The sequence below is a fragment of the Crocodylus porosus genome, unplaced genomic scaffold (assembly GCF_001723895.1).
Source record: "Crocodylus porosus isolate Cpor-Errol unplaced genomic scaffold, CroPor_comp1, whole genome shotgun sequence".
Taxonomy (NCBI): domain Eukaryota; kingdom Metazoa; phylum Chordata; order Crocodylia; family Crocodylidae; genus Crocodylus; species Crocodylus porosus.
In genome coordinates this window covers 64,983,241-64,989,413 of record NW_017728907.1, presented here as the reverse complement: position 1 = coordinate 64,989,413, position 6,173 = coordinate 64,983,241, and the positions used below count along the sequence as shown (strand labels likewise).

The 6,173-nt window shown below is 47.5% G+C and overlaps 1 long non-coding RNA gene across 1 annotated transcript in view; it reads right to left on the bottom strand.

The window, feature by feature from the left end:
- Positions 1–918: 918 nt before the first annotated feature.
- The window catches only part of LOC109307650, a 12,961-nt gene continuing 7,706 nt past the window's right edge, over positions 919–6,173 (bottom strand). The window contains exon 3 of the long non-coding RNA XR_002100338.1: positions 919–1,001. This is a non-coding gene — a long non-coding RNA (uncharacterized LOC109307650). The remainder of the gene's footprint in view (positions 1,002–6,173) is intronic.

Here is a 6,173-nt window from a genome sequence, read left to right as displayed (position 1 = left end):
GGTCTGGTTGACATGCTGTGCTCCCTGATCAAAGACAATCGGATGATGTGGGATGAGGTACTCCTTTACGTTATGATGGCCTACCAGAGCAGTGCACAGTCATCTACAAGGTATATACCATATATGGTATTGTTTGGACAGGAAATATGCCTACCTGTTGATATTATCTCTAAAATTAAAGTATCAGAGGAATTTAACAACCCATCTGAAGTTGTTGTGACGGTGGCAGGTTACCTAAGTTCAGTTAGCCAGGCTATTAAGAAACATCAGGCTGCAGCCACACAAAGGCGGAAAGCGTACTGTAACCCTAGGGTCACCGGTTAGGTTTATGAATTGAGGAAATTGTAGGGGTATGGAATTAGACCAGATGGCAGAGGCAATGTCAAAAACTATGTAAAAGGTTCAGTAGCCTCTACATTGTCATCAGGAAGTTGTCTGAGGTGCTACATGAGCTAGCAAGCAGGCCTGGCAGACAGATATTGGTAGTACACTATAATTAGATGAAATTCTATGTGTGCTCAAAGAACAGATACTTTGGTCCAACAAGGGTGCTAGGAAGGCCTGCTTGTCAATATCCAAGATAATTCCAGGGACTTTATAACTGAACTTGCACCAGTACATTCCCAAATGGGCTGAACAGGGTGCTTCCAGAGTATGCTTCTAGACCCAGAAATGTAGGGTGGGATCAATGGCCTAATGGAAATGAAGGTAACGAGGACAAATAAATACTAGGGAGTTAAGACCAGGGCCAGGTGCACTTGAGAGTACCCAAAACCTATTAGAGCCAGTGGGGGCCCCCATGCCTGAATTTCCAGAAAGACCACAGAGAGAGCAAAGGCCTCGCAGGTGGCTTAGTGAATACATGGTGTAACGGTAGTTGTATGTGGGGGTACATCCAGTTGAAAGGGTGGGTAATGTAATATACTGTGTGAACTGAATGTAATGCACTGTAATTTGAATGTGCAACAGCAGGGGGAGCAGCCCTACTGACTAGATTTGGACTCTGACTCCCAGGAGCCCATGGGGGAAACAATCTTGCATGGGGATGGGCAAAATACTACACCATGGAGATCGGCTTAAGACCCATGTGGGAAAGCACGTTCAGCTGGGCGAATGGGATGGGGCCATGGGTGGCAGTTCTGAGGGCAAGGATACTGCTCCCCACCCACCCACTCACCCACCCCATCTACCTGGCTGACCCTAACCCCTAACTTTTTCTATATAAAAGTGGAAACTTCCCTTTTCAGCTTCTAATTCCTGAGTTTGCGAGATTTGATATTCAAGGAATCCTATGGAATTCATGTCCCAAGAAGTGCTACACACTTGCAGCTCTTATCAACTTCAAGAAGAGTTATAGGTGCTGCTTAGCTACTAGGAACCTGTCTGGTGACTAGTATATAAAAAGCAAAACTAGTATCTACAGTCCCAAATACACAGAACAATTAGTTTCATTTATGCATTCAGTTCATTCTCCAAGTGACGTGTCACATTTACACCCATAACTTCCATTATCAGTAATAGAACTTAACAGCATAAATTTCCCATAAAGAAATAGATGAATGGTTTCTTATGAGTGAAACACTGTGAAACACATTAGAATTTTAGCCTGTTCTGACACCATATTAATCCATGAAACTCATGTCTAGTTGTTAGCAATATATCTATAGATGGATACTCGGTTTACTAAACTGACTTAGATACAAATAAAACTGCATAAGTCATTATGTTGTTCATTTATATATCTCATTCAGCCATCTTATTTACAAACAAAAGCTATTAAACCTATATGTTGTCCACTCATCTAATATGGCCTATGTGTTCTATTATTATTAATTCACTTCTCCACACATTTCAGTGTATTTTCTATAACCACCTGAAGTGTTGGATCTTATGTAGTTGGTATCCTTTCTTGGATCAAGAACCCTCTTTTTTACTATTGTACAGTAGCTAGAATTATGAGGTCTTTGATCACTAATAATTAAAAATATTAGACACTGTAATAATGTTAAAATGAATTCCTCCAATGCTGTTAAAGAAACATAAGACAAACTACAAAATGAATTCAGGTTTGATTAAGCTACTTGTAGATCATTTAATAATCTGTTTAGCATTTAAATTGTGGAAGCTACCCAAACTCCCGGAGTTAAATTGTGGCAGCTCCCCAGCTCTCAGAGGCCATACAGTCTAGGGACATGGTTGTCATGGGGGACCTAAACTACACTGACATCTGCTGGGAGGAGCAGTCAGCCAAATGTAACTGTTCATGTAGGTTCTTAACCTGCATACAGCACCTTCACCTAATGCAGGTGGTATACGGTCCCACTAGGGGGAATGCCTTACTGGACTAGGTGTTGGCTACTGGGGAGGACCTGGTAGGGGAGCTGAAAATATGTGGCCACCAATCAATCAATTTCACCATACAGTATAAGGCAGTTAACATAACTAGTAGGGTGGAAGTGTTTGACTTTAGGAAGGCTAACTTCAGTGTGTTTAGGAGTCTAGTCAAAGATGGACTGCAGAAGAAGAGTATTGGTGAGATGGGAGTCTGGGAAGGGTGGTTGTTTCTAAAGGAAGCAATTCTTCAGGCACAGAGGGAGACGATCCCAGTACAAGGGAAAAGGGGAAAAGGAGCCAAAAAACTTCCTTGGCTGAACAGGGAAATCCAGCGGAGCCTAAGGGCAAAAAAGAAATCATATAGGCAGTGGAAACAGAAGGAAGCTACCAAGGAGGACTATACCTACTTGGCCTGCACTTGCAGGGAGGCAGTTAAAAAGGCCAAAGCAACTACACAGCTGAGGCTGTCAACACAGCTTAGTCTCTTTTTAGGTATGTAGGGAATAAAAAGAAGGCGCAGGGCAGCACAGGACCTCCACTAAACAAGGAGGAGCAATTAGTGACAGACAGGGGGGACAAGGCTGAGCTATTCAATGAGTTTTTTGCCTCAGTGTTCCTGAACAGGGCTCAAGATAATTCTCCTAATAGGTTCTTTGATGGCCATCAGAGGGACACTGGCCTACCAACTGTCAATGCTGACTTGGTACAGGGTCACTTGGATGGACTGGATGTGTTCAAGTCAGCAGGCTCAGATGAGCTGCATCTTAGGGTACTGGAGCAATTGGCTGGTGTCATAGCAGAACCACTGGCACAGCTGTTGGAGCATTCATGATGCTTGGGTCAGGACCCGGAGGACTGGAAAAGGGTCCATGTGGTCCCTATTTTCAAGAAGGGGAGGAAGGAGGAGCCAAGTAATTATAGGCCAGTCAACCTCACTTCCATCCTTGGAAAGGTCTTTGAAAAGATTATGAAGGATCATATTTCTGGGAGTCCAGTGGGAAAAATAATGCAGCAGAGAAAACAGCATAGATTTGTAGATCATGCCTAACCAATCTGGTTTTGTTTTATGACAGGGTCACAAAGTGCTTAGACACAGAAATAGAGGTGGATGTCTTTTTCTAGTACTTTATCAAGGTCTTCGATATGGGATCTCATCCTATTCTCATAAATAAATTAAGAGGCTGTTTACATGGTCTAGTGGGTGGCAAAGTGGCTTAGCAGTTGCACCCAGAGAGTGGTAGTAGAAGGATGTGGCTAGTGGGGTCCCACAAGATTTGGTCCTTGGACCTGTACTCTTCAATGTCTTCATCAGTGACTTGGATGTGGGTGTGAAGTGTACTCTGTCCAAGTTTGTGGACAATATTAAATGGTGGGGTGAAGTGCACACTCTGGAGGGAAGAGAATGATTGCAGGCAGATCTGGACAGGTTAGAAAAGTGGGTAGTACACAATAGGATGCAGTACAACAAGGACAAGTGCAGAGTGCTGCACCTAGGGTGTAATAATATCCAGCTCACCTACTGGCTGGGAAGTGACCCTTTCAGTAGCACAGAAGTGGAAAGGGATCTTGGAGTCATAGTGGACTCCAAGACGAACATGAGTTGTCAGTGTGACAAAATCATCAGCAAAGGTAACCTCAGTTTATCATGAATCAGCAGATGCATGACAAATAGATCCAAGGAGGTGATATTTTCCCTCTATGCAGCATTGGTCAGACTGCAGTTGGAATATTGCGTCCAGTTTTGGGCACCGTACAATAAGGATGTTTATAGACTCAAGAGGGTCCAGAGGAGGGTCACTTGTATGGTTAGGGGCTTGCAGGGCTATGTAGGAGAGACTGAGGGACCTGGACCTCTTCAGCTTCCACAAGAGAAGGCTGAGAGGTGATCTTGTGGCCACCTACAAATTCATGAAGGGGATGCCGCAAGGGATTGGAGATGATCTGTTCAACAGAGCAGCTCTTGGGGTAACAAGGAACAATGATCACAAATTGACATAGTGCATATTTAAGGCTAGATATCAGGTAAAACTTCTTCATGGTAAGGGTGGCCAGAATTTGGAATGGGCTTCCAAGGGAGGTGGTGATCTCCCCTACTTTGTGGGTCTTTAAGAGAAACCTACATAGGCATCTGGCTGGGGTCATCTGACCCTAGGACTCTTTCCTGCCTAGGCAGAGAGTCGGACTCGATGATCTGTTGAGGTCCCTTCTGACCCTAGCACCTATGAACTGGAGCTGATTAAGAATGCCCTGCTGAAATGTTTTCTCAGCAGAAATGTGGTTTTTGCAACATTAATTTTTTCACTCAAAAATGTGAACTTTGACTGATTTTTCAATTTTCCAGCATTAATACATGTTTGCATCATGAGAAACTCTGCCCTAATGCATGAATGACTGGTGCCTCCTGAGACTTGGGGGGGCACAATTTGTAGGTGGGAGCGGGGACCACACACAAATGCTGACAGCGGTGTCGGTGGTGGAGGGGGAATGGCGAGCAGGAAGTGGGGACCATCCACAGACAACAGCGGCTACGTTGATGGGAGGAAGGGGGCAACGGCCGATTTCAGGGGGGGAACGTGCTGCCCTACATGTTGCCTATGCCCCAATGGATTTATAATGGGCTTCATGCATCCATTCTCCCTTACAAGGCAGACATTCTGGTCAGACATTTTCCATGAGGAACCGCAATCTCTCCTTTGACTGAGCCGCCAAAATGTGTCATAACCGGGGATCCAGGTTTTCCATTCACCATGAAAAAATGTGGTAAAACCCAGGTTTTCTCACTTTTCACCCTGCAAGAGTTTGGAGGGAGCAGGAGGAGGGCGGTCAGGCAGGAAGTGCCATGTGCCATATGAGGGAGGGAGTTGGGCACGGCTGAGGCTACAGCTGGGGCTGCTTCCCAGCCTAGGAAGTGCATGAGGGTTGGGACTTAGGGCCACGTGCAGCTGCAGGCCCTGGGCAGGGAACGGGACAGGGCTGCGGGTGACTTGTCTGCAGAGTGGTGGGGAGGGCTGGCTCCCCACCACTGTGCACACTTCTGAGGTGGGCCTTGTGAGGTAGTGGCCCCAAAGATTTATGTGCAGGGTGGAGGTGGGTACAAGCTGACTGCTGCAGACTTGGGGCTTCTCACCCTGCTGCTTTCCCCACAGGGCCTCCATTGCTCAGCGGGTGGGACGCAGTGTGGCACAGCAGAGCTGGGCAGGGAAGTTTGATATTTCTGTCCTGCACCACCATCGTGAGGCACCCAATGCCCACCCAGCAGCAGTGGAAGTGATGGCACAAGATTGTGCACCTCACTGCTGCCTGGTGGGCAGGGAGTACCTTGCCATAGTTGTGTGTCCCTCCCAGTGGCAGGAATGAGCTTCCCTGCCTGGCTCAACTCTGCCCTGCTTCACCAGGTCTCACCCACTGGGCCACAGAGGCCCTGGGGGGAGGGTAGGAGGGCGGGAAGCCCTGGGTCTGCAGTGGGCAGCCCACATCTGCCCCCCCCCATGGGTTCTGCTCTGGCCATGTCACCTATGGGGGATGGGGATCCAGGCTCTGCACTCTGCTGCATCATAGCAGCCACCACCTCCCACAAGCAGCAGCCAGGGATCAGGCACTGCTGTTGGGGGACAGGGGGCTGCAGACCCTGGTCCCATAGTCCTGGCAACTGGGGGTTCCCTCCATCAGAGCTCGGAGGGGAGGGGGGCTGTGGGTAGGGAATGAGGGGCACCAGCAGGGTTGGAGGGCTGGGGGTGGGGAGTGGGGGCACCAGTGGGGCTAGGGGGCTGTGGGTTGATAGTAAGGGTAAATCCATGGGCAGGGCACCAGCATATCAAGACTGCTCAGCACCACAAAGC